Source organism: Triturus cristatus, chromosome 1_1 (assembly GCF_964204655.1).
Source record: "Triturus cristatus chromosome 1_1, aTriCri1.1, whole genome shotgun sequence".
NCBI classification, from domain to species: Eukaryota; Metazoa; Chordata; class Amphibia; order Caudata; family Salamandridae; genus Triturus; species Triturus cristatus.
The window spans coordinates 16975014-17001082 of NC_140579.1; the positions used below are offsets into that span (position 1 = coordinate 16975014).

The following is a 26069-nucleotide window of genomic DNA, read 5'->3' on the forward strand; positions in this document are numbered from 1 at the left end:
TCACCCCGAGTGGGAAGGGTATGCTCAGACGTGAGTACCTTGCTCTCCATGCCACTGGAATCAGGCTATCCTGGCTGACGAGGGCTGAAAGCCCGAAACCGGTCCTAGGATGCTTGTTTCCAGTCCAGGGAGGACCTGGCTTGGCAGTTCGGGCTGGACTGTTCCCATGGGGCACAGGGTCAAGACTGATTTGCATATGGCTGGGTTCAAACTGGAATGGCATGGTGAGCAAAAAAACGATGGATTTAGGCCCAGATCTCTGTACTGGGGTGAATGTATGACATTGTTCTGCATTCTGTCCATCAATTGTTGTTTTTGCGTGAATCTCAGTAACACACCAACATGCTGTTCGCGCTGGAATTCATTTTAAGATTGTGTCCTCCGTGGAAAGTGGACTGTGCTGTGTTATAAAACAAAAATGGACATGCAAGTGTGCAACACTCTGAATTCGTCTCCTACTTACCCTCGCATTACGAGTAATTAAGTATTCCGGTCATGACAAGGGGCTCTTCCCTGTAGTTTCACACTTCCGAAAGCAAATTAATAATTATGGGTTTTCTAGATCTCGATCTGGTACGATAATATTAGACACACCACAAACATAATGGCATGTACCATAGTTGACATCACATAGTGGCGATAAACCTTGGCTACATGTGTTTTTTCAGTGTAAAATCCTGTTGATTGACTCATGGGTACCATTGAGAATGGCCTATAACACTAGCCCTCTTTTTAGGCCCAGCCTTCAGGCAGCGTACATGCTCTGTCGCATGGCAACAAGCTATTTTAAGTTGAGCCTGCCCGCATACACAGTTACTTGGCAATGACATTTTGTACCAAAAATAAACCTTTTAAAAAGAGGCTTCAAGACCGCCCATTACTTGCTATTCGTTGGCATCCTCCTCATTCTTTCCTGCCTTCTAATTTGACAGCTCTTGCTAGGCATCACATCCTGCGTGACGTCCTTGTGTTTGTGTGGATCATGGACAAAGAACAGATTTATTTAACTTTGAGTGTCCGTCCTCTGCTCCCACGGTAAATGAAGGTACTATTTTATTTTTTGGCATTTTTCAAATAGTGCAATCTGATCGGACAATATTAGGCTCTTTTCAAGAGCAACAGGTACATTATACAAGTTAACATACATTTTTTTTATGCTAGGTGGTTAAGGGCCACATGTTCATAGACTTCCGTTTGCGATTTGCTAATATCAAATTTTTGGGACCTATTGGGAATCGCTAACAACACAGTGATGGTGCCCTGCTGTGTTTACTTTTAAATAAAGCAACTTTTTAAAATGCAGCCTGTTTTCCTTAAAAGAAACATGGATGCGTTTCAAACAAAAAATGATACGGTTTTGTTTCATTTTTCAACAGTAGAGTGTAGTTCGTGGGTTTTTGCATACATTCGGACACTTTCCATTTGCAAATGGGTTAAAAGTGAATGTTTTTGTAACTGCGTTTCAGCTGCAAAACATTCATACATACATACCACTGCGAGTCACTATTTGGAAGGAATGCCCTTAAAACGCCCCTTCCTAATTCTGAATTGCTAACTCTTTTTGCGATTTGGTAATAGGTTACCGAATCTCAAATAGGGTTTTGTACTTCTAAAAAGGCTTTTTTCCTGATTGCAAATGGCCAGATTCTGCGATTCGGTGTGTTTGCGACATGAAAAAAGCATCACACACGTGGCCCTAAGATATTTGCTCAGAATCATAGGCTGTTAATACACGCAGCTTGTCTTTTTTCAGCCAAAGCCCTCCATTGTTGCAACTATCATTAATTCACCACTGTGAGTGGGCTTCAGGCAGTACTGTTTTCAGTCAGCAGCAGTAGACACGCTGCATGTGTACTTTCACTGTTCCCATTACCAGAGTCAGACTCAGACACAAAATAGGCCCTGTCACAAAAATAAAAGTGGCTCTGATTTGTGATCCAGGTAGCTAAAAAAGTGGCCCACATTTTCATTTTAAGTCAGTTTAGAGACACCCTCATTTTAAGTCAGTTTAGAGACACCCTGTATGTATATTTTGCAAGATATGAGAGACTGCATGCGATTGTTTGTTGCAGGCAATGCTTTTGGTACTCTCTGGGAAGTCCTCAGTAAAATCCATCCCACCTGGCCCTAAAACAGGCCCGCAACCTGCCAAAACAAGCATTTGCAATGCAATAGGTCTCACATTTTTTTTAGTTAGAGCTATTGGTGTTGTAAATTGCAATGTCTTTTACGTAGGTTCTCAGTTGATACACACCTTTTCAGCGTAGTCTCCAATGAAGTCAAAACAGCACCCCATTATCGAATACTGTTCCATGCTACACGAGGGATGTCCTTTTCATATGCACAAATGACCCTGAGAACCATTGCAGACCTGTTGTCACAATGCCTGAGATTACAGCACACTGAGAACAAACAAAGGAAATGATTTAATTGTAACATAATGCATTTGTGCCTCACTATAGGGCACAGAAACCTCAAAGAAATCATATACAGCTCTATAGTAATCCTTGAAAAGTCAAGGGAACTTCTAAAGACACAAACGTAAGCAAGCAGGTTTGGATCCCACATCAATAAGCAATAGTAATGCCTGGATATGGGTGTGTGTGAATAAGGCAGCGTCCCCAGCAGAGCTGCTGTGAGGCAGTTAAGAGTGAGGAAGCCACAGACATCCCTCATCTCCCAGCGGTGCATAGTGCAGGCACACACCAAGGGAGGACACTGGCAGATTGAGCGTTTCTAAAGAGGGATTACAAATAATGCAGGTGGACGTGGAATAACCCTCCGGCAGCATGGTAGCTGCCATTAGAGAGCTATTGCTGCTGCTTTCATTTTTGCTTTCTCGAAGTAGTCCCCAACAGAACACATAGCCACCTACAGCGTAAGGAAACTGTAGTTGGCGGGGGTTCCTGAGTGAGCGAAAAACGGAAGCCATGTATCAGGAGCGCCAACCAATGAGGAGCCAGCACAGAAGAATGAAGCAGGAGTGAACCAGTGGTAAGCAGCAGGCGGGATTACACACCGTATAGTAACTACAGCAGGTCTTCCAGACCGTGCATGCGTGCTGCTAGGCTCGACCTAGAAATGGCCCCCCATGTTTACCTGTCTGACCAACACATTAGTTTAATGATGAACAATCAGGCCACTACTTTGCTTGAATAATCTATAAATTGGGCAACTACTTTTTAACCAGTCTGTTGAGAGATATATATACACATTTTTAGGTCTCGCTGAGCCAAAGGCTCGAAGAGACATTTTATATGTGGGATTTTCAAAGTGCTACCCACAGTTTTGGCTGGCCTAAACCTTGAGTGCACGATCACATGCACGTGCACAGCTGCTCCCACTCCCCCCTCCCTTCTCTATAGCTTTGGCTCCTTTGTTTTTTATTACACCCTCCCTTCTCTCCCCGCTGTTTTCACACTACCCCCTCCCTTCTAATCAGTTTCCTTTCTGCTCCCTTGATCGCGTCTCCGATCACTTTAACTACTTCAAATGCAGCACGCACCCCTGCTTTCACTTTTGCCGTGTCTCGGCGCTTTTATGTCTTATGTTTCTACAGTCACCCCACCTCTCGATCTGGGATTGAGGTACTATTTTTCCTTTTTTGGCATTTTTTTTTAATAGCGCTAATTCAAGCCGACCCGAAAGTATCAGTGCTTTACATGAGCACCAGTTACATTACACAAGTTCACATTTGTTGTTTTTCTTCTTTAAAGAGGAGAATAAGTGATTTGCCCAGGATCATAATATTAAACCGACCTTGCTCGCTAGTTCCATAGTCGTCCGCTTTGTTGGCACTCTGTGTTGTATATAAGCATAATTTGCACCCGCTTTCATATTTAAAACACGGGCAACACGCTTTGTTTTTTATCATGGCACCCGCGTTCCTGTATTTGCTTTTTAAAGGCCTGCATATAACTATTTTAATGCACGTGCGCCATGCTTTGTTGGAGCACGGCACCCGCTTTTTTATATTTATAAAAGTGTGGGTTACACATTAAGCAATTGTCCTTAGGTTTCGTTTTGTTTGTCAGCAGGTTGGGAAGTGGGTGAGTACCATGCAGACAGAGGGTTAATGCTCGCAGCTGTGGGTAGTCGGGGGCTCTCAGCCCACCTTAATCATACAATTAAACTTCCTTCCATCGCCGCGCAGCTACCTCTCTTCAGGGACACGAGTCCAAGGTTTAAAGCCAGCATTTCTTTCCCATAGATCACAATCGCACTAGCTGTGATTTATTGGGATTCTACAAATATATTTAATTCCTATGAAAATATATGAGTGCTACCAAAGGGCTGTGGTAATATAATGGTGCCGCTGATGTGATTCCTGAATGATTGGTGTGTGTGTTTGCCTATCTGCCGTTTGGTATTCCAGTCATAAATTTCCACTAATCTTTCACTGCATGCAGCAAATGCGAGCATGGAAGTTGCATTTCTTCGTTTTATATAAAACTAAAAGAATGTCGGATAAAACTCATTTGTTAACAAGCATTTGCAATGCAATAGGTCTCGCATTTACGCGAGTTTAAACTATTGGCATTGTAAATGACAATGCCTTTTATTTATGTTTTATAAACCAAAATATAAATAAAAGGCATTGTCATTTACAATGCCAAAGGCTCAAACTCGTGTAAATGCGAGACCTATTGCATTGCAAATGCTTGTTTATAATGAATGTGGTTGTCTTTATGATTAATCACCAAGATCATGTAACTTTAAATTATAGATTATTTGTTATATCCATTTTCTAAAGGAGAAAAAACAAATCTATTGCATTGCTTGTCTCTCTTATGATCCTAGTATATGCCTCCTAGTTTCTAGATAAGTATCATTAGTTGCCTGAGCCTTTTCTTAGTTGTGACCAACACATTAGGCCAGTCCAACCCTACCCATTGCTAATCCTGTCATAGAGACTTCGTTGCACCGGCTCGAAAAAAGCAGGTTCGTCGGAAGGCACCCTGTTGTAGGGCCAGCCACATCTGTGACCTGGTCATTAAATGCAGTTGAAACTATTATCCAGAATGATGCCCATTTGCATGTTCCACAGTGCCCACTTTTGTTTTATAATCCACCCGTCTCCAACCTACCCTACTCCACTACTATCTACCCAATCCACTCTACCTCACTCCACTGTACCGCACTTTTCTCCACACCTCTACTCCAATCTACCCCACTCCAACCTACCCTAATTTACAGCACCCCGATCTACCCCGCTCCACCCCAATCTACCCCACTCCAATCTACTCCACTCAGCCTACCCTAATCTACCCCACTCCAATCTGCCACTCCACTCGATCCCACTCTACCACAATTTACCTCCAACTCCACTCAACCCCACACCAGTTTACCACTCTGTAGCCTTATCTACCCCAATCTTCCCATTCCAATCTACCCCACCCCACCCCAATCTATCCCACTCCACTCTACCCCACCACACTTTACCCCACTCTATTCCAGTCTACCCACTCCACTGTACCCAAATCTCCCCATTCACTGTTCCCACCTCCCTTCAATCGACCCCAACGTAGCCCACTCAAATGTACTCCAATCTACCCCACTCTCCCCATTATATCCCAGCCCCATCTACCCCAATTTACCCAAGTCCACTACCCCAGTCTACTGTACTTCAATCTACTCCCCACCCCCCCCCCCCCCACTTCAATCTACCCCCCTCGATAAGGGGACTAAAGAAATTTGTCAAAATCTACCAAGGTCCTTCCACGAGGCCAGTTTGGTGTGGAGGAGTTCAGTGTCAGTGGGGAAAACAAACTGGCAGTGGCGGCTGGTGATTGCAAAATGTGGTCGGGCGGAAATCCATTCACAGGATTGTACTACGTAATGTAGCACAGCAAGCATACCCGATGCCGGATTTTCTCAGGGAGAGTCTGACTGGGAAGAGAGGGTGAACACAGATGCTCATTTTTACACAGCTTTTTTTTTTTAGATCTCGCCTATGCAGCGCGCATGCGCTGCATAGGACGGCCTTTAGCCGTCATTCTGCTGTTTTTCGAAGCACATACTCGTGCTTGTGGCGGCATACACCTTGCGGGAGCGTTCAGGGGCGTGCCACAAGCACGAGTATGTGCTTCGAAAAAGAGCAGACTGCTCTCCCCAGCACGCACGCGCACACCACTCGCGGGCTCACCTCCTGCTCTCCCTCTCACAATGAAATTTTGTGGCCGTGGGGCCGCGCATGTATTTCAGTGCTTGTAATTTATCTTGTGCAATAGTTCCACCCTTTTCTGCGTCCAACACCTCAAATCGGTTGGATAATATGTAAATATCACGCTTTCTCTCATTCAGCCGCATAACATTTTTTCATGTTTTATCAGGTGAAATTTGTACGGCGAAAAGTGCGGTATTACCGCACTGGTTGAAATCTCAGTTAGAACATACACTTTATAGGTCTGTTTAGCATGAGTCCTAACATTGCACGATAAGGTTAAATATCTCACACCTTTTTCACTCAGCCCGGCCCCCAACACTCTTTTTATGAATGAATACACGTGATCATTCCAGCCTCACCTTGTCAGAGTTACAGCTCACCTCCTTCCTGCTCCTGGCACCAGGCCGAGTGGCTACCTGCATACACCGGGCACGCCACAAGCCTTTCACCTTTAAAAGCCTTGCCTGGCCTCTCAACGTGCAGGTCTCCTAGAACCCTCCCGGTGGGTACCAAGCGAACTCTGACAACCTTTACTTTCTTTCCCAGATGGAATGCCCGCTGGAATGTTGCTTGAGAGACATTTAACCTCCCAAGGATTTGTGAGAGACTCAGAGAATATGGACCCTGGCTAGAAGCCGGTGGGTACTGCTGCCAGGGGCTGATGTACCACAGCAAACACGAGCTGCCAGAGGAGCTTGCCCCCACACACTGGCATCCTCCGGTGGAATCATCGGAATGTTCCAAAAGTCTGGCATCAATTCTGTACAACAGCAGATTTTGGGCACGCAGAGTGAGCTGAGCTGTACCGACCGCAGCCCCAACCCGCACTGGTCTAGGAGTGGGCACATAGCCCATGCTTTGTGCCAGGCTGGTGATGGATCTGACAAGGCTGCAGATTTCCGAACTAGAAAGTTACTTACATAGACGCAAAGGACACAGCCAGACCCAGACTGTGGGTGTCTGTATCTGTGGCATCGACGCAGCCGGAGGACGACTTCATCCCCATAATAGTCCTCGACTCCGAGACGAATGACTGTTAATCCCATTATTTCCTCATGCCGAACAGGGACAGAGGTCTTCATCCTATCTCTGCCCCCTGAATGCCCTTTTGCTGAAGGGAACATGCACGGTGCTTTACAAACTGGGCTTAACAGAGAAAGTAAGACCTTGGCAGCTGTACACAGATACTTATTTATGTGGCTTTTCTTTGTAATGCATTTCTCCCCAGAGTAAAAGATTGCCTTCCACAGACTGAATGTACAGCACTGCCTTTGATGTGACATCTTGAGGCGGCCACAACCCTTGAGATGCAGCCTCCAGAACTGGACACTATACGCATTAGTCAGTCTTCACACAGTATGCCAAATTTTGCATCTCACAGAAGTATCAGTATTCCTCAGATGCCATCGATAATTAGGCTTCCAAAACTGACCATATTATGCTGTAGCTGACCTCCACAACAGTACACAATATTCTAGACGTGTCTTCTAATAGGTGAGCTCCCACAAACTGATCTACAATTCCATATATGGCTTCTCAGACTAGACACAACGTTCCAGTTATGGCCCATAGACCTGGGCTCAATACTTCAGGTGAGAATTGCAAAACCATACATAACATTATGTAGGTGGTCTCCAGAACTGGTCACGGCTTTTTTGTTGAGGCCACCAGATGTGAACACAATACTCCAGCTTAGGCCTGTAGAACTAAAAGCAATATTCAGTGGGTGGCCTGTAGAACTAGGCGAAGTATTCTAGATAAAGGCTCTAAAATAAGTAGCAGTGCTGCTGCAGGTCATGGATTAGGAACTGGATACCATACTCCAGATGAACTTCCACAGCCAGACACAACACACTCTAGATGTAGCTTCCAGTACTGTCCACATGAAGAGGGTCGTGGCCTTTGACTGATCATAACAAGCATTGGCATAGCCAATATGTCTCGCCGTTGGGACCTTCTAAGTGTTTAGCCATGCAACAGTTAATGTTGTTGCAGTAAGGATATTGTGCTGCATAACTAAATACTTATAAGGTCCCAAAGGCGAGACCTATTGGCTATGCCAATGCTTTTTTTTTTTTTTAATCAACCTACAGAGGGTGAAAGGCTGAGTGGAGCGCCAGAGTTTAGGGATCAAATAAAGATCATAAGCCTCGTTGGAAGGCTTAATTGATGCATTAGTCCAATGAGCCTTCAGATTCAGCTAAGAGGCAAGAAGCCTGAGACTGAGCAGATCCCATTCAAACCATCACCAATATTATCAACGTACGTTCAGCGCAATTTCTCATCAACTTGCATTCATCTATCTACCTATACACTCTCATTCCCCCATTGAGCAATTGTATTGTAATTGCATTTATACAGCGCTTACTACCCCTGACGAGGCGTCAAAGCACTTTTTCGGCGAGTAGCACGCTACTCCGGGACCCATAAAGGATTAGTGTTGAATTAGTGTAGTGAAATATGAAAGTAATTAAAGTGGTGGATAGGTTAGTCAGTTATTTGGATTCGGAAGGATAGAGGAAAAAAGGTTTGTATTTATTTAGCGCTTGTTTCCCCCTGAAGGGGTGTTGAAGCTCTTTTCTGGCGAGTAGCACGCTACTCCAGAACCCATAAAGGATTAGTGTTGAAAATTAGTAAAGTGAAATAAGAGTGGTGGATATGTTGTTCAGTTATTTGGATAGAGAAGGGTAGCGGCAGGATAGAAGAGGGAAAGAGGTTTGTATTTATATAGCGCTCGCTACCCCTGATGGAGTTTGAAGTGCTTTTTTTGGTGAGTAGCATGCTACTCTGGAACCCATAAGGATTAGTGTTGAATTAGTATAGTGAAATATGAAAGAAATTTGAGTGATGGATATGTTAGTTATTTGGATTTAAGAAGGGTTGGGGAGGGGTAGAAAAGGGAAAAGGTTTGCATTTATATAGCATTGTAACCCTGATGGGGCGTTGAAGCGCTTTATTGGCGAGTAGCACGCTACTACGGAACCCATAAAGGATTAGTGTTGAAAATTAGTATAGTGAAATTTGAAAATAGTTTGAGTGGTGGATGTGTTATTCAGTTGGATAGAGAAAGGTAGCAGAAGGATAGAAGAGTGACAAAGGTTTGCATTTATATAATGCTTTCTTACCTCTGCACTTTTTTGGCTAGTAGCACGCTACTCTGGAATCCACAAAGGATTAGTGGTGAATTAGTATAGTGGAATATGAAATTTGAGAAGTGAACATGTTAGTCTGTTATTTTGATTGAAAAGGATAGTGGAGGGATAGGAGAGTGAAGGATTTTGATTTTTTTTGGGAGGTCCTAGCAGTAGGAGGAGGCTTTTGGATGAGTAAAAAGGGGTTGTGGAGGGGAAGAGGCAGAGGGAAGAGTTTAGAAAGGTTTGTTTTGGTGATCGGTATAGTAAAAGAGGTGTCAGATGATGCAAGGAGGCGTGTAGAGTAAGGGAGAGTCTAGAAAGGGCTATTTTGGGGATCATAGTAGTGGTATGGGGTTTGGGATAAATGAGTGTGGGTGTAGATGATATATTGATAGATGTATAGGGTGAGAAATAGGGTAGTGCATTGGAAAGAGTAGTAGAAAGAAGTTTGAGAGGAGTCAGAAAGTTGGGTTAGAAGATATATTAAGAGAAGTATAGGGTGAGCAATAGGGTAGTGCATTGGATATGCTGAATTGGAAGAAAGTGATAAATATATAGATCCATAAGTACATTTAAAGTATATAGATGCATAAAGGAGGTAGGTATATGTAGATAAAAGATGTTGATAGAGGTACAGGATGAAAAATAGGGTAGTGCATGGGATATGCTTTTCAGGGGGAAAGTAAACACACAGATCCAAGTACATGGAAGGTACATAGATGCACAATGGAAGAAGTACATGTAGAAGAAAGATGCACCAGATAAACTCTGGTTTTCAAGTGTTATTGTACTTTAACATTTTTTTTAAACAATTATTCTACATGTTTATACAAAGCAATACACAAAGATGGGTACATATCTATAGTAAAAATAAATGATTATATACAGAGGGGTATGCTGTAAATTTCTGTTTGCATATGGTGCTTATGTGGGGAAGAGCCAATTCTTGAGCAGTTTTCTGAAGGTAAGATGGCTGTCCGTGGATCTTATGTTGGGGGTAAAGAGTTCCATAGTTTAGCTGCTTGAACAGAGAAGGATGTGCCACCCATGTTTTTTTTTCTTGTATGTTGGGATTTTGAGGCAAGGTGCCATTTTAGGAGGTTCCTTCGTTGAATGTGTTTGGTGATTTTATTCCTGATGAAGAGCGGTCCCATTCCATGTATTGCTTTGTGGGTGATACAAAGCCGCTTAAACGTGCTTAAACTAGCTGGCAGACGGTGATTGCATTTCTCTTCATGTGGGATCTTAGAAAAACTTTATTGGGAATATCATCGGAGTGGGATTGCATCAAAAACTGTAGTTGTTAGAAACAAAACTGAGTAGCACTCGGGGAGACTCCCTTCCACATGAGGCGTGGTGAAAATCTGAGGGTAACTGCCTCTGCTGGGAGTGTTCTAGAGGGTGGTAGCAGCGGACTGGCATGATTCAGAGTTTGGTCCTTTTTTAATTGGGACATAGGCTATTAAATCCGAGGCCTAGGGTCATTATAGCCTATAGCAATTCTCTTACTTCTTCATTATGTAGCCGTGGGACTCATCTCGACGACGTGGAATGATTCAAGCATGTGAATCTATGAAAGATGACCCCAATACTGGGCAATGGTAAATGCGTCTACCTGATGGTGTGCCCCAAAGGGCGAATGTATTCTGAACCATCTCTGGGTGAAGTCATCACTCACGGTTGACAAGGTGAAGTCGGCTCAGTCTCCGACAGCCTGAGCACTGATCAGATGATTGGCATCCAACCTTATCTCATGCTTCTGCCCTCACACTGCCTCTTGACCAAGATGATTCAAACCCACTGCTCCCTGCTTATTGACATAACACATTGCAGTTGTGTCTCAGTCAAGATCAGAACTAACCTCGAATGAATGGAAAGACGGCCTTGAGAGCTCAAGGTGAGACTTGGGCCTGTTAATGGAAAAGGCCAGGTCATACACCAATGATGCTGTCAATTGGAAGGGACGCAACACCATCTCTGGAGACCAACTGGATGAGCCAATCAGTAAACACAAACTGCATCTTCAGCTTTCCATTGCACAGTAATCAGTTCAAATTCCTGGCGTCTAGAATATGACAGACCAGTATTGTTCTTTGGAACCAGGAAGTTATAGGTTGTAGCACTCTTGATGCGTAAAGGCAGCAGGACAACAGGACCATCTTGATCAGAGCCACTCTGCCCATAACAGACTGCAGACAGCTGCAGTGTAGTCCAGAACTGCATTAAGGCCATCCATCACTCTACCTACATTCAACTCCTGTTGTTGGTCGTGTGTTATCTGCATAAGCAAATGGCGAAATGGCTGAGTCTCCCACGGCAGGTCCACCGCAGAGAGGTTGGATGCTTCGATCTCTGCCAAGGATGCCAGGGTGAAGAGCAGTGTCTTACGACAAGTGACGTGGAGGCCCGACACTCCTAAAATCGGCCTTAACCCAGTAGGAGAGGCACAGAGTGCTCCAGGTTAGTAACATACATCAGGGTGTCATCAGCATACATGGACACAATATGAGTCACGGCACCCACTTGCACACCCCAGTTCTGTAAATCGGTCCTCAGATATATCGCCGATGGCTCCATGGCCAGTGCGAACAGAGCGGTGACAGCGGGCAGCCCTGCCTTGTACCAAATATGGAACGTGTCAGCAACCACCTATCCAGTGTACATCCTCGCACTTGGTGCGGTATATAGAAGGAGCACCCATGAGAGGAATCCATGTCCCAGGCCCATCTGCTGCAACACCTCTCAAAGATTCTCCCAGTACAGAGTATCCCAACCCCGCGAGCCTCAGTGTGTGCCAGGGACGCATTTACCTCTGCCCAGAAGTCTTGCAGTAGTAAATTAATCGCAGCTTGTCCTACAACCATCCCGTCTACGAAGGGAGAGAATCAGATGCGGGGATCTCTTGCATTTGAGTAACCAGGCCAACATTCGCACTGACCAGTCCCCCTTCGATGGAGCTGCTGTCCCTAATCCTTCCGAACATAATTCAATGTATCCCAGGTGGCTGCAACCAGTCTGTGCACTTACATCAGCCCTACTTCTCCTGCCCCTTGTCCCTCGACCTCCGCTGCAGTCTGGCAAGCAGTTCCTGCATGGTTATACCCCAATTTTTGCCTGACTTCTTATGCAACCCGACTTGATGTGCCCCGGGTCCCAGCCAATCAAGTTCCCAGGGCCTGTGTTCTTTCCTAAGACTGTACCTATGCACCCACAATTGGCACATCTCTGGCCGCAATATATATTGCCACCCACACACCCATTCTGCTGTTCACTCACTCACTCATACCCGTTCATGCATTCACTCATACATTGTCATCTAACTATTAGGACTAACAATGGAACCTTCTACCTGACAGCACCTGATCTAATATCACCCTTTAAAGTGTTCTCCCCAATAAAGTGTTGTCACACATAGATTAAGGAAATGTGTGCATTCTGAGTAGCACCCACTGTTACAATGCTGGTCCCCTAGGGAACTTAATCAAATAGATCAAACAAAAGCTAAGATGCACCACACATTTGTGAAAAGCAGTAGAACAATAACAATATATGTAGTTCAAATCCAATTCAAAAGACAGATAGGTGTTCCTTGAATATGACCTGACATGTGCATAAATTTAAATTGGATTTAGATCTATCTGAATGTTGAAGGCCTGCCTTTAGTATGTGTATTATTTTTGGGAGGTGGAAGACCGTTTCCATTAATACCCGCCCACCTAACGTAATCCAAATAATATATATACCATATATTATTAATAGATATGGTTTCACATTGCAGACATTCATTTATGGAAGAAAAGAACCTACATAGAAGATCTTTTCCTCATCTGATCAACAACGACCTTAAGATATACGTGTGATCTTTCTTACATTTTGGTAGGTATATTATAAATCTACCTTTTTCACGGCACTCCTTTTAAGGATAGGTGGAATTTGTTTTGAATTAAACTATTACCACCCCCATAAATAATATATATATCATTAAATGAAACCTAGGATATCGTATATCTTGCTCTCTATTTCCCTTCTCTCTTCCGCCTTAAAATCTTTGCCTGTTTGTTCTATGTGTAAGATTTATATTGGGAGAATATTATATAAAAATAAGTCTATGTTAAAAAGCTCATTTGCATTGTATGGCCTAGCAAGATATTATGGACATGAGGAATATCAGTATAACCTCTGTTATGCATATGTCAGGTCATATTTAGTCCCTTAAAACCATGAATTTATGTAAACACGTCTATTTTAGTGTAGGTTTTGTTTGTTAGATTGTCATTTAATATGTGACACTTTTTATTGTTGTATATACATGTATTTATAATTGTATGTCTATGTATTCTTAACAGCCCTGAAGAAGTCCTGTTTCAGGACGAAACGCGTCGGCTGTGTCGCATTGTAATGTCCATTGTCCAATGAACTTGGAATAAAAAGACTAAATCAAGGAACACCTATCTGTCTTTTGAATTGGATTTGAACTACATATATTGTTGTTGTTCTACTGCTTTTCACAAATGTGTGGTGCATCTTAGCTTTTGTTTGATCTATTGTCATCTAACTACCCTCCCACTCATTCACATTGCCTTACCCACTCACTGTTATGATTTCAGTTATTGAAATCTTATGGAAGGTAGCAAGTTGCATTTCAGTCAATTTTTTCATGTTTTATCAAACTTTTGTCTACCTACCTTCTCATTCTCAATAACTTAAGATCATTCCCCTTCCTACCCGCATTCAACAATTATAAGTAGCTATAGACCACATGGCAGTCAAACTGACTGAGGCAGACGTGGCGTGATCTCAGCTGCTAATGCAGTCAGCTGAGGCCGGTGCAACACGAGTCAGAGGGCAAGGCAGCAGAGTTCTTGCAGACAACTGATGCAAAAACTACATTATATTAAGTATTCTCTCAACAATCATGAGACCATCCTAGGATTCATACTAGAATTTTAAGGCACACCAATTCAATTTGGCTCTCCAAAGCAAATGTATTTTTCCCACAGTCTTTTAAAGACTCAGGAATTCAGACGCAATATGGGCAATATGTCTTTTGGTACCTCATCCGAAGGGATTCATAAGCCCCATTTGTCTGGTTGAAAAGAAGGGGGCAGATACTATTTTCTTCTCAATCTGAAAGATTTTAACATCTGGATATTAAACAGAAATTTCAAAATGAAGGGAATTAATTTGCTAAGGGATAGTTTACATGAAGGTGACCGGGTGGTCCGACTGGACCTGAAGGACGCATATCTTTCCATCCCAATTTTCCCTGCCTCACTGGAGATTTCTACAATTCCTGTTGCGGGGTCAGTGTCTAGAACACACGTTCCTTCTGTTCGGACTCTCATCAGCCCCCTGGTGCTTTACCAAACTGATGAGACCAGTGGTGAAGTAGCTGAGAGCTTGAGGAATGTCTGATTGTGTATCTTGATGATCATTTCTCAGTTTCAAATGAATGCCATAAATTAACCATAGGCATTTCTGTGCACCCTATAGTAATGATACAAAAAGTTATATTGTACTGCCTTCTTGCATACAGAGTAAATGTAAGGTTGGGTGGCGTCAGGAATACAGGTAAGTGTAAGCAAGACTGTAGATTAATGGGGACTGCTGAGCCAGAGCCAAACCAAGGGCCTGCTTTTTCCATAAACTGCATTAAGTGGCATTGAAAAAGAAAGTTTCTAAAGATTAACTTGGAAACCTTCATAAAGCTCTTTCTCTGCCCACCGTGCCTCACCACTGTACGATAAGGCCATGAGGAAGCTAATCAGTTATGTGCTCGCCTATACATGGCCTCTATTGTAATTATAGATGAGCAACCTTAGAGTGTTAAAACCGTACACAAGAGAATTTTGTATAAGGCACACCCCAGACTGAATTACTTTAAGGTGGTCTTGAACGGGAGGAGCGAGGCAAATGGGAGACCGTTAAGTAAAGTGGTTTGCATAAGATCTTACAACTTAGTCAAAGAAATAAGCAAGCATTTGGACTAGAGGTTTCCTGGTGACATGTGCAATTTCTTAAAGTTTAACAGCAAAGGTCGGAGCTTTTGCTTAATTCTACCAAGAGCTTACTAGCGCACCGCGTTTGATAAAACACTGATCACACAGTAAATTAATCTGATGCAAGGTGCCTTTATTTAGGTCTCGGCTGGAGAAAGCAGCGCACATGTGCTGCTCTCGGCATCTGAGAGCTTCTTGGAATCAATTCAGATTCCAAAGCCCTCGGAGGCAGAGCAGTCTTTTTTTATTGGCCAGCGTCATCTTTAATGCAAAACGCTGGCTTTTGATTGCAAGGGAGGCTTTTTAGTCCCTCCTTGTTGCCGCCTTTCATCCTTTTGGCCACGCCCACTGGGATTTTATCATTTACCGGCGGCGTGACACACTCTCCCTCATTAGCTGGGACGCACTATGTTTTCCGCACAGCGCCAATAGCTTTTCGTTGAAGGGCAGTCAAACCGATATGTGCCTTGTTTACTGTATTTCGGAGCGCGGCGCCCGCTTCAGGCACACCGCGCTCAGTTTATTTACTTATTTTCCTTGAGGACTTGTGGCTGCGCGGTGGGGGAGGTGGTGGGAGTGTCGGTTGCTTTTTGTTTTTTTATAGGTGTACTGGAACCATGGACTGCGTACTGTTGATCATGGACTCAGGGGGTCTGTGCCTGTCAGTCTGCAAATTGCTCTCGGGGTTTGTAGAGTGTTAGATTTTTTTTTACTGTTTGACCTACGGGCTTGCCCTTTTAGGGGTCCTCCCAAGGGATATGCGCTAAAAAGCAACAGCGGACTTAACGACCCCCCCCGCCCCCCCTTCTGAGGGATCTGCTTGACGTCTCTGACGCGCCTCCCGCTCTCCATGGCAGTGCAAGGGCTGGGCTGGGCTGGGCAGGGCTGCAGCACAATTTATGTCCATTATAAATATGTTTATTGAGGACGGTCCCTTCCCATGTTGCCAGCGCTGTAACTCCAGCCGCAATAAAAATGGGCTGCCTCGTGCACTGGCACAGCAACAGAGTGGCAGCGGAGCCCTTTCAAAGCCAGGGCCGCTCTGTCCGCAGAACTAATCTGGCAGTTTCAACACTTCCAAAAACCATACGTCCGAACCAGACCTGGGTGGAATAATCAATAGCATGCTATTATATTTTGCCCTTTTCAGCTGAGGCACTAATAAAAACTGTGCTTTATCTTGTGGTGCCATTTTTTAAATGTAGCTAGGTAGCTCAGTGAGTTGAGCGCATGGTGTATGTGTGTGTGTAACCTTAAGAACTCTCACTTTTTTAGCAGACGAGGGAGCTAAACGAAGCTGAGAAACGTAATGGCATTTCCTCAGGATCAGGGTTTGGTGAGTTGGAGTCTCATATTACTCTAAGAAGTGAGGGATACCATCTTCAGCCAGTCCTTGCTTGTTTAGCTAACAGCACATTGAGTTTTGGGAGCTTCCCTCCAACTTTTCCATTACCCCACTAGAGTACAATAAAAATCGTCTTTCATGTGAGCTCCGAGAAAGAAAGGCTCCGAGGCGGCCATTGCTCCAGTTCCAGACAAGACATTCGCCCCCTGCTTTAAAGGCAACACTGTGAAGAAAATGAGTTTTCACTAGGTTCAATTAATTTCCTTACATTCCTCCATTCCTTGCCATCTCGTGACAAAATCCTGCCTACAGCCTCCATTTCTGCTGACGCTCAAAACTATTGCATACCCAAGTCCCCCTGTTCTTTGCAGTTAGCCAATTCATTAACAGAAAGCCGTGAGACACCTACGGCCTGTGTAAACAAGCTTGTTTTTCATCTTCTGCTTCCTGCTTGGTAAACATCCTTGACACCTTGATCAGGTTATCTGGACAATGGTCTGACTGACCGAGCCTTGAACAAGCTGATTGAACAATGGTCTGAATGCCGAGCCTTGATCAGGTCATCAACTACAAACACTGCCTTGATCAGGTCATCAACTACAAACACCGCCTTGATCAGGTCATCAACTACAAACATCGCCTTGATCAGGTTATCAACTGCAAACACCGCCCTGATTGAACAATGGACTGAGTGCCAAAAGAGTGGAGTAAAAATGTATATAAGGCTTGTTCGCTGTGGAGTAAAGAAGAAGCCTCCTGGGTTTTGTCTCTGGCTAGCTTGGGACTCTGTTCCATAGCCCGGGCTATTGTAATAAAGGTGGTTCTCTCTGCAGACGAAGGTTTCCAGGTCCACTTTATTATATATGGAGGGTAAGAGTAGACTCTGGTGATTCCTGCACCACCAAGCCCCCACTCCTCCTTGAGGTGGGCTGTTCTTGGTTCTACAAATGGCGCCTGAACAGGGACACCACGGAGACGTAGGTCTGTCCCGGTGGTCGTGAGGGGGCCTGTGGTGGAAGTCCGACGGAGGTACCCTACCTGAGGGACCATTTTGTGTCCGGTAGACCAGAAGTCTTGCACACGGCCTTCCCCATCCGGTCTGGGCCACCTGACTGCATCCCGCTGGTGTCCCCTTTAGTGCGGTCTCTGTCTGGATCTGGACTCGTGCCTACATCTGCAGAAGAGAACAACATTTTTGGGTAAGGGTGGACTGATCATCCACCACTTGTGCTCTGTTTTCTGTCTGTATTGACTTTTGCAAAAGCCAAGCCAGTGAGGTGAATGTTTTTCTCCGACTGTTGTCTGCCTGAAGTAAAAATATGCCAGTCAGTAGTAAGTTCCGAAAGTTATGTAGTTGCGTATGTACAGAGGATTCCCTTCTGGAGGCAGCCTGCCCGCTTCCTCCAGAAGGAACTCCAAGTTATGAGATGTATGTTAAATGTGGGCCATCTGCTATCATTTTTTCTTCCTTATGGGTAAAATATACGAAACGAAGCAATGTTGAATTACAGTGGCCACAGTTTGGCTCCTTTGATCCCCAGGCCTTTTCGAGCCTGGAAGAGCAGCTGCTTCGCAAACGGTCTCGTCAAGCCATGTTTGACGCCACTGCGTTGTGGAGGAAAGAAATAGATCAAGAATGAGAAAAAAAGCAAGCGTTGAATAAAAAGAAAGAGAGAATGTCTATGGCTGATCATGCGAAAGCGCATTTAGAAAATAAGGTTCAGGAAGGGGTTGAAATGGCAGATAGGCATCATAGGGCTAAGGCGACAAAATGTTACCCCGCTCGTTCTCCCAGGGACCTTGAGGTTGAAGAAGAGGGGGACTCGTTGTTGAATGCTATTCTAGAAGGTCCACCTCCTGCCTATGCTCCAGCTCCTATGTATCCCACTCTTCCTCAAAATTTTCTTAACGCCCCACCCCCGCCAGTGGTGGTTCAGGCTGCCCCACCCATTGTACCACTGCCTGATCCTTTGACTCCTGTCATCCTGCCAGCACCCCTCCCTCCAACAGTTCATACCGCCCCACCTATTGACCCAAACCCGACCATACATTCCCGTCTGCTTGATAATCAGTCTATTGGTACCCCTGTTGGTGACCCTTATGCCACTCCAGACCGAACGAGATGGTCCTCTCTTATGCCCAGTACCCTGTCTGGATTCTTCGGTACCCCTAGAAAGGAGTCTTTGAGGTCTGCTGAACTCGCTGGGGGTAGTGAAAGGGACACTATAAAAAAACAATGTGTATTTTGGGTAAATAATGGTAATATTTATGGCGTTAAAGATATCTGGTCGACGTTTAGACAATGGACGGCCTTACAACAAACAGACATGGCCGAGTATATGTGCACAATTCTAAAGAAAAGATTCGAAGCATTGTTCATAGATACTCCCCGGGGATTTATTGATTTAAAAATAACTATTGCCAAGGGTCATGTTCAGGGAGATGATATGCATGAAGCCCTTGTTACCATGATTGCGTTCAGAGACACAACGGCTTTTCCGCCACCTCCGAATGACAAAGCTATGCCTATGAGAGAGACAGCTCCCGTCTTTATCCCTGCAGTGCTCGCCAATAACCAGGGTGTTGGAGCAGCCCCAGCCCACTGGCGTAGGATGTGGGTGCATGTCCAATGGAAAAGAGCAGATGTTCTTCAATTGAAATCCCAATTACCAGACCCCCGTAAGAATCCGGCTCTTTACTATCAGGAATTGGGTCATATTGTTTCCTCTGGTGTCCTTACCTTAGAGGATATTGACTTATTGTTCGGGTCAGTAGTACCACCCGACATATGGGACAAAATACGCCATGCCAACCATAATGCCGCTTTGCATGGTGACTGGACCGACTTTGAGTGGATGGAGAATGACAGAGAGGGAGGGACTAAGCGTGATCCGGCTATTCTAGCTCTCCCAGGCCATCTGTTGCAACTCATGAAGACCCTTTTGCCCGAAATAGCTGTTAATTGGGATAAGATCAATGCATGTAAACAACGTAAGGATGAGTGTGTTGCTTATTTTTTCACCCGCTTTGAAACTGAGTACAAAAGTCACAGTGGATTGGACCCTAGAGCCCCTGGCTCGGGTTCAGTGTTTATTGATAAATTTGTATCTAATTTATTACCGGATCTCTCGGCCCCCTTTAAGAACGTTGAGAGTACGTGGTCAGCTCAGACTATGGCAGGCATCCTTGCCAAGGCCCAATATCATGAGAATAGAGAGAATGAAGATAAAGACAAAGAGGTTAGGAAGAACAAGGACCTTAAAACGAAAGTTTTGTTACAACAAGCTTATCCACTCCGGGGACAAAATGCTAGAGGCCAAGGTCCGCCTTCGGACCAGTTCCAGAGGCTGCCCCAGCGCCCCCTTCAGTCTCCTTTACAGAAGTCCATCAGTTCGGCAGGTCCCGTTGATAAAGACCAGTGTGCCTACTGTAAGGCTTATGGCCACTGGGTTAGTGAATGCCCGGTATTAGCCCAGAATAGTCAGTGAGGAAATACTAAGCCCCGAACCCAAAGGGAAGGAAATATGGGACCTCCTAGGCAGAGGCGTGCACCAGATCCTAATGTTCGACCCCGTATGCGTCCGCCCCGGGGTACAGTTAACAGATTTGACAACGGGTATGAGGCCACTAGGACCTACTTTAACGATGATTATGATGAGACCGATGAGACGGGTTTCTACCAGCCATAGGAAAGTCAGGAAAGGGGTAATGTAAGAGTGCCGATTACTGTGGATCAGCGAGGTCCTTATGTCCGGATGTCAGTTGCAGGGAATAAAAAGAAGTTTCTCCTAGACACCGGGGCTACTAGATCCTCTGTTGTGCACACCTTGATACCGGAGGCACCCCTTTCTGGCTCTCTCAATGTATCCGTGGGTTTTTCTGGGGTCCCTGTCACCAACCCCGTCTCCAAGCCTCTCTCGCTGAATCTCGGTCCAGCTCATATGGATGCTCCTTTGATTCTCACGACTGGATGTAGTGAAAATTTGCTGGGTATGGATTTGTTAAAGGCTTTGCATGCTACCATTTCTTGTAGTCCTGATGGCGTGTCCCTTACCATATCACCAGATTCCTCCGCCACTATGTTCCTCTCTGGACCCCTCCTTCCCGTTCTGCAGGCCTTACCCTCATCACGTTGGGCCACTTCTGACACTGATGTAGGACTTCTCGACATTTCACCGCATACTGTCCGTATCCAGCAAGGTGCCCAACTGCCCCGGCTTCGCCAGTATCGCCTTCCCCAGGAAGGTGAGGCTGCCCTATTATCTATAATATCAGATCTCGTGAAGACGGGAGTAGTTGAGGAGACACGTGGTAATGAGTGTAACAGCCCAATTATTCCAGTTCTTAAAAAATGTATTGATCCCTCTCCCGCGGCCCCCAAAATCTATTGGTTTATCATCGATCTGCGGGCTCTCAACAAAATTACGGTCTCACAGTATCCTGTTGTCCCTGATATCACAGCCCTCTTGACCATGGTCCCAGCGACCGCCACTCATTTTTCTGTTATTGACCTAAAGAAAGCGTTTTTCAGCATTCTCATACATCCGGACAGTAGACATCTTTTTGGTTTCTCCCTTGGAGGGCGGAGTTTCCGGTTCTGCCACGCCCCCCCATCAAGTTTTTACTGAAAGCCCCAGCATCTATAGTCAGGCTCTCAAGAATCAGTTGGATTCCCTGACGCTCCCAGCAGGAGCCACACTGTTGAAATATGTAGATGACCTCTTAATTGCAGCCACTTCTGCTCCACTTTGTGAACAAGCAACAGTACGTCTGCTTCACCACCTTGCCTCCCAAAATCATAAGGTTTCCTTGAACAAATTGCAATTTTGTTGAGAGAAAGTGACCTACCTCGGCCACCTCCTCTCGAAGGAGGGAAGACAACTTACCGCTGACCGAGTGTCCCTTATTACCTCCATGCCTCCCCCTTTGACACAGAAACAAGTACTTGCCTTTAAAGGCCTCACTTCCTATTGCAGACAATGGATCCCTAACTTCTTGGCCATTGTCAAACCTTTTCCATGGACAACTGAGCATGTGGCTGCCTTTCAGACACTCAATATGCCTTATTTACAGCTCCAGTGTTAGGCACCCCAGACTATGGCAAACAATTTTTTATTTTTGTCCATGAGACACATGGCTGCACTTGCACGGTCTTAACTCAGATTTTTTGAGACAAACATCGCCCTTGTGCTTATTTCTCGGCTACACTTGACCCAGTAGCCCGAGCCCTCCCTGGATGTGAGAAGTTGGCCTGGCATATGCAGGTCACTAGTTATAGTGGCCACCTTGTACCAGTCCAATTCGACTCTTATGGTGATAGGTTTAAAAGACAACCTTTAAAGAAAGCTATCCTAGTGGTAGCTGTGGAGAGCAGCCTTCAGGCTAAGTCTTGAAGGAGTGTTAAGCTTATTGTTTTACCATAGATAACCTCTTGAATGACCAAATGAAAGAGTATTCCACACAGGTATATATATAAAATATATGTATTTATTCTAGACAGAATCCCACAGTCTCTTTATGAGGCTACGGCAAAGTTACAATTCAAACGAGCATTGATAGATACAATAAATAGCACTGTTAACATTGGGCCCCAGGGGGGACCAAACCATATACTAAAAAAGTGGTATAAGAACCACGACAATTCTACAGACAATGCCTAGGGCATTTAGGATCGCTGGCCCCTTTAGAATCCATCCCAAGTTATGAGGAAGGGGACCCACAGGAGGCGCGTGCAGTGGAAATAGCTGCTATCGGGATCTCTATTATATCCTATGGAGAATGTTGCGGTTTGATTTAAACAGATTAAAGACACTTCTAGCAGGAGTTCAAAGTCAAAAACTTAGAGTTAAGCTTTTGAGGAGCCCACTACCACGACAGTACCGAGGCACCACTGTTACCTGCCCCAGGGAAGCCGGGTGCATAGGTCGTTTTCGATGTCGGGTCGCGGGCTGATTTTCAATGGGAAAATGTACAAAACTGCTGCTAGCCAAAAGCGTCAATGATGTCGTGAAGATTGAAGATGTAGAGTTTGTAGAGAAGAACCTGAAAGCAGAGGGGACAGAGTCTGGGTCACGGCAAAGTGACCAGGGAGCTCAAAGGAAAGAGCTCTTCAATGTCGGGTGCTTCAAGTGGAGAGAAGAGTAGCTTGGATCTGCAGCCACGGGCTCCGGGAGGCTTCAAGGAAGGCCAGCTTCTGGAGGGCGACTGTCCCACGTCGGGTGAGGGTCGCTGCGGTATTAGTGTCCGGATTGGATCCACTAAGCCTTGGCAACCGCAACCCACGCAAGATGAACAAATGAGCTACTTGGACTCAAGAGGTCTGTGAGAGGTCTCCTTTGGAGAGACTGTAGAGCAGGCCTGGAGCAACCAGGGGAACTCTTAAATGTCGAGATTGACCTCCGCTAGGGCCCGCAAGTCGAGAGACAAGGGACCGTGGGAGGCGGCAATTTGGAGTGCGTAAAAGGGCACCCACGGGCCACCAGAGGGGGCTAGAGTGCTGGTCTTTGGCACAATTGCTGTAGAGTGGTTGGCTCGATAACGGGCCAAAGCACAACTTCCCCACTGGTCAGGGTCGTGTGCTATGCAAGAGGTGGCCGGTGTCCTGGGGTATTGGAGATCTCGGCACCCACGCGGTCCACGGTGCTCAAACTTGTTGAGCACGCTCACTGGCCTCTGGGATGCTCGGGAAACCCACCTCAAGGGCGCTGGAAGTCGACGAAGTCCACAAGAGCAGCGAAGTTCCAACCGGGTCACTTGCAGTGTTTCAGGTGCCTGCCAAGCTGGGGGGGTAACTCCTTTACCCCAAGGGAGATTTCTAAAGTCAGCTGGGCAGCAGCTCGTTGAAGGTCAAGTCTGTGAAGTCCAAGATTAATCTGAGGCTCTGAGGCCACGTTATTCACCTTTATCCCCAAGATTAGGGGTGTGTCCAGAGTAGTGTCCACCAATGGGTGGTGAGGCGGGAAAGGGTGGTTACACCTTCTCCCCTTTGTGTGTTTCCCGCCTGGGCGAGGGGCAGGACGCCCCTGAACCGGTTTCAAGCGGTGTATGCAGAATGTAGGCGCTGTAGCTGCCTACGTGCAACTCTGAAAGGCATCCTAAGGTGCACCCACCCAGTTCCAATCCACATATCCTGTCTGGGGAGGTGCTGGCACCTCCCTGCCACAGGAGCCCTATTGTCCAGCTGCAGAGGCTGGGACTTTCCCCAGCAACATGCAGCCAGAGTCGTGTGGGTGGCTGGTAGCATCCATTTTGTGTTACGCGTGCACTTTTAAATTGGTGTCTAAATTCTGCCGCTTTTCCCATATCGCCCCTCTAGCAGGGGGGAATCATGTTCTAAGTGGAAATATCTGGAGAGGCCATCTGCATTGGCATGGTTGCTCCCAGGTCTATGTTCCACTGTATAGTCCATCCTCTGTAGGGAAATGGACCACCTGAGTAGTTTGGGGTTTTCACCCTTCATCTGTTTTAGCCATAGGAGGGGCATATGGTCTGTTTGAACAAGGAAGTGAGTGCCAAACAAGTATGGCCTTAGCTTCTTCCCAGACCACAGCAAAGGCCTCCCTCTCTATAGCTGACCAACGTTTCTCTCTGGGGGTCAACCTTCTGCTAATAAAAGCTACTGGTTGATCCTGGCCCTCCTCATTCAGTTGTGATAACACAGCACCTACCCCCACCTCTGAAGCATCAGTTTGAACTATGAATTCTTTGGAGTAGTTGGGGCTTTGGAGCACTGGAGCAGAGCACATTGCCTGTTTTAGGTCATCAAAAGCTTTCTGACAGCTGACAGTCCACTGAACCTTTTTGGGCATCCTCTTAGAGGTGAGGTCATTCAAGGGGGTCACAATGGATCCATATCCCTTTACAAACCTCCTATAATAACCAGTCAGGCCCAAGAAAGCTCGGACCTGAGTCTGGGTGGTGGGAGCAACCCAGTCCATGATGGTCTGGATTTTGCTCTGAGGGGGTTGAACCTGGCCTCCACCTACAAGGTGACCCAGGTATACAACCTGACTCTGCCCTATCTGGCACTTAGTAGCCTTGATAGTGAGCCCTGCCTTTTGCAGTGCTTCCAAAACTTTCCTCAGGTGGATCAGGTGATCCTCCCAGGTGGAGCTGAAGACAGCAATATCATCTAGATATGCTGCACTAAAGTCTTCCAGGCCTGAGAGGACTTGGTTCACCAACCTTTGAAAAGTGGCAGGTGCATTTTTTAAACCAAAGGGCATTACCACAAACCGATAATGCCCACCAGGGGTAGAAAATGCTCTTTTGGCTTTTGCTGATTCAGCTAACCTTATCTGCCAGTAGCCTGCTGTCAGATCAAATGTGCTCAGATATTTGGCTGAGGCCAATCTATCTATGAGCTCATCTGCTCTGGGAATTGGGTGTGCATCAGTCTTAGTGACTGCATTGAGTCCCCTGTAGTCAACACAGAACCTCATCTCTCTCTTACCATCCTGGGTGTGAGGTTTTGGTACAAGGACTACTGGGCTAGCCCAAGGGCTCTCTGAGGGCTCAATCACTCCTAATTCCAACATCTTTTGGACTTCTGTCCATATGCAGTCCCTGACATGGTCAGGTTGCCTGTAGATTTTATTCTTGACAGGCAGACTGTCCCCAGTGTCCACTTCATGAGTGCACCAGGGGGTCTGACTTGGAGTCAGAGAAAACCTATGTCTGTAAGACTGAAGAACCTGTCTGCAGTCTGCTTGCTGCTGGTCAGTGAGGCTGCCTGCCAAGGCTACTCCATCTACTGACCCATCATCAGGGTTGTGAGAGAGTAGGTCTGGGAGAGGGTCACTCTCTTCCTCCTGTCCCTCATCTGTTGCCATGAGCAAGCCCATGTCAGCCCTGTCTACATATGCTTTCAACCTATTCACATGAAGTACCCTGTGGGGACTTCTGGGAGTGCCAAGGTCTACCAAGTAGGTGACCTCTCCCTTTTTCTCCAAAATGGTATGGGGTCCACTCCATTTGTCTTGGAGAGCTGCTGGGGCCACTGGCTCCAACACCCATACCTTCTGTCCTGGCTGGTACACCACCAAGACAGCTTTTTGGTCATGCCAGGCTTTCTGTAATTCCCGACTTGCCTCCAGGTTTTTATTTGCCTTCTTCATATACTCGGCCATCCGGGAGCGGAGACCAAGTACATAGTCCACTACATCCTGTTTAGGAGGTTTGAGAGGTTGTTCCCAACCCTCCTTCACAAGACAGAGTGGCCCTCTAACAGGATGGCCAAACAAAAGTTAAAAGGGGCTATAGCCAACCCCCTTTTGTGGCACCTCCCTGTATGCAAAGAGAAGGCAGGGCAGAAGAACATCCCATTTTTGCCTAAGCTTTTCTGGGAGCCCTTTGATCATACCCTTTAAGGTCTTGTTGAGTTCGAGGCATGTGGGCTGCTGAATTCATATCTGTGCATAGATCGC

The 26069-nt window shown here is 45.8% G+C and overlaps 1 protein-coding gene across 9 annotated transcripts in view; it reads left to right on the forward strand.

Annotated features, from left to right (window-relative positions):
- LOC146869147 (uncharacterized) overlaps positions 1-26069 on the forward strand; it is a 121227-nt gene that overhangs the window by 37609 nt on the left and 57549 nt on the right. For 3 of the 9 annotated variants that reach the window (XM_085639116.1, XM_085640154.1, XM_085640176.1), the window contains one exon: positions 13079-13176. The exons of 5 other annotated variants lie outside the window; for them this stretch is intronic. The gene's annotated coding sequence lies outside the window, so the exon portion shown is untranslated. Of the gene's footprint in view, positions 1-13078; positions 13177-13646; positions 13782-26069 lie in introns of those variants that run through there. One more of the 9 variants, XR_014975126.1, reaches the window with a different exon arrangement.